A 2944-nucleotide genomic window follows, 5' to 3' on the forward strand; every position below is an offset into this window, starting at 1 on the left:
TCGTTTACGATTTATACTACACATACATGCATATATATGCATAATATCATATATATAATATATATATATATATATATATATATATATATATATATATATATATATATATATATGCATGTATGTTTCCTACCAAAGGCGTAAGAATTTTTACAAGCCATTTAGATAAATTATACGTAACTGAGCCCACTGAACTAATGATTGGTCTGATAGGGTTATTGATTTTATGTGTCTTGACTAAACCATACATATAAGGTAGGGAGGCGCATTGCGGTGTAAACTGTTTAATTAAATGGTCCAAGCCCTTCAAAATGGATTTCATTTGTTTATTAAAATGGGAGTTCACTGTCTGTGTAGGATCAGACCTTAGTTTCGTATAAGTATCAGTATCATTTAGCAATGTCATTATTTTACTTACATAGTTACTTTTATTCATTATTACCACTGCATTATATTTTATTTGCTTTTGTCACTTTCACTGTTTCGTCTTCTTAATTTCTAAAAGCCTGGAGAAATCTCACGGGTACATTAGGGGGAGAAGGTTTACACACAGCCCCATACACAATACCTTTTCAGTCTTTCGGAAATCAACTAACATTGCCTCTTTTGTTCATTACTACTCCAATCACCATCAAAATGTTAAATTCTCTGGGTTTTTTTCTAAGATGTTTCTAAGGGCTTTTACGTGTCTGTAGCCCGCAGTTTATTAAAAACTATTATGATATTGCATTGAAACTTGAATACCCAAGGGACTTTTGTAGATGTGGCATGGAAAAGAGCTAGAAAAAACATTTTATTCAACTAATGACAAACTTGAATTTAGTAAGTAGTATTTATAGCTTTTTAACATAAATGTTCTTTTTCATAATATTTAAATGTCAAGAGTTGCAAAAAAGTGTGATAAAGTCAATTACGGACAGACCGGTAAATCTCTTTCACAACATCTCAAAAAGCACCAATATTCCGTGAGAACTGGGCAAATATCGAAAGTGTTATTCGTACATATGAGAGGTTTAGATCATCCTATTAACTGGAGTCAAGCAAGAGCCTTAATCCCATGTAATGACACAGTTAAAAGGAATATCATTGAATCTTGTTTCATTAAGTCAAATAATAGAAAATTTTCTAAATTTAAGTCTTGGTATATTTAAACTTGATGCTTTCATAATGAAAAAAGTTGTAGATAAATATAAGCAACAAAATTAATATATTCAGTTTTACATGTTTTGGACTGTAAAGATACTTTGTAATTTCGGTTATGGTAAAATCTGTTTAGGTTTGTGACCGTGTGATATCCGATAATCCTATAATATCTCTTTTAATTTTTACCCTTTTGACAATTAACCATCTGGTATTCTCGATCTTCTTGTGTACCTGAGACCTTTCTCTCCAATTATATTTCATTTAGCTCCTTGACAATGTCTTAGTAAAGACGAAAGCGCTTGGATTTCTGACTATCATTTTCCTGTGGTATTCGCTTATATTTTATATATATATATATATATATATATATATATATATATATATATATATATATATATATATGTAAATTATTTCCACTCCCATCTTCATCCAATTTTACCCCTGACTCTCCTGTATTCGGATTCTTCCACTACGAATCGAAACTGGTATTTTCAACGACAATCAGCAGAGGGAAATTAAGAACAAGAAAAGAAGCATACAGTAAAAACAAAAATAAACTGAAAAAATATTCTCTTTTATTCGTTAATTTCCCCCAGCGGGGAGGCAAAACAAATTCTGGACTATTTCTAGAAAACATTCCAGGCCGAGCGGAGAGACATCCACCTTCCATCATGATAAACATGGAAGGAAAAATAATAAAAATAAAAATAATCTCATAAAATAATGATGATGAATAAATAAAAATATAAATAAAAGTAATAATATAATAATAATAATAATGAATAATAATAATAATAATAATAATAATAATAATAATAATATAATAATAATAATAATAATAACCAACCAACCCAATAGAAACCAAAACAGCAACTCCTTGGAAAAGGCGCCTGGAAAAGCAAGTCATGGTGATGAGATCTGACTTGAGTAAACTGAAAGAGATGGCAGAAAAAGGCTAAGAAGCAAGAAAACAAGGGAGGAACTCAACGAGAAATACAAAGTACAAGTGAGGGGACTAAACAACACAATAGAAGATGTAAAACAGAGGCTTAAGGCCAAAGCACATAAGATCAACGGTACATGAACAGGAAATAGGGATACCAACAGAACAAACTATTCGGAACTAACCAGAAAAGATTATACAGCCAACTAAGTGGGGAAGACAACCTCCCAGAAATTCCTGAAGCCGAACCCAAGAGTAAGAGACTCTGGGAAAACATATGGAGCAATCCGGTATCACACAACAAACATGCAACATGGCTCCAGGAACTCAAGGAAGAAGAAACAGGGAGAATAAACAAAGATTCACAGAGATCACGACAGACACAGTCAGACACCGACTAAAGAAAATGCCAAACTGGAAAGCCCAGGTCCCGATGTAGTCCATGGATATTGGCTCAAAAACTTCCAGGCCCTACACCCACGAATAGCAGAACAACTCCAGCATTGTATCTCAAATCACCATGCACCCAAATGGATGACACAGGAAGAACATCCTTAGTCCAAAAAGACAAGAGTAAGGGCAAATTAGCCAGTAACTACAGGCCTCATCTCCGCCTACCAATAATGTGGAAGTTACTAACAGGTATCATCAGTGAAAGGCTATACAACTACCTAGAGGAGACAAACACATACCCCACCAACAGAAAGGCTGCAGAAGGAAGTGTAGGGGCACAAAAGACCAGCTCCTGATAGACAAAATGGTAATGAAGAACAGTAGGAGTAGGAAAACCAACCTAAGCATGGCATGGATAGACTATAAGAAAGCCTTCGACATGATACCACACACATGGCTAATAGAATG

This window comes from Macrobrachium nipponense, chromosome 7, assembly GCF_015104395.2.
Source record: "Macrobrachium nipponense isolate FS-2020 chromosome 7, ASM1510439v2, whole genome shotgun sequence".
NCBI classification, from domain to species: domain Eukaryota; kingdom Metazoa; phylum Arthropoda; class Malacostraca; order Decapoda; family Palaemonidae; genus Macrobrachium; species Macrobrachium nipponense.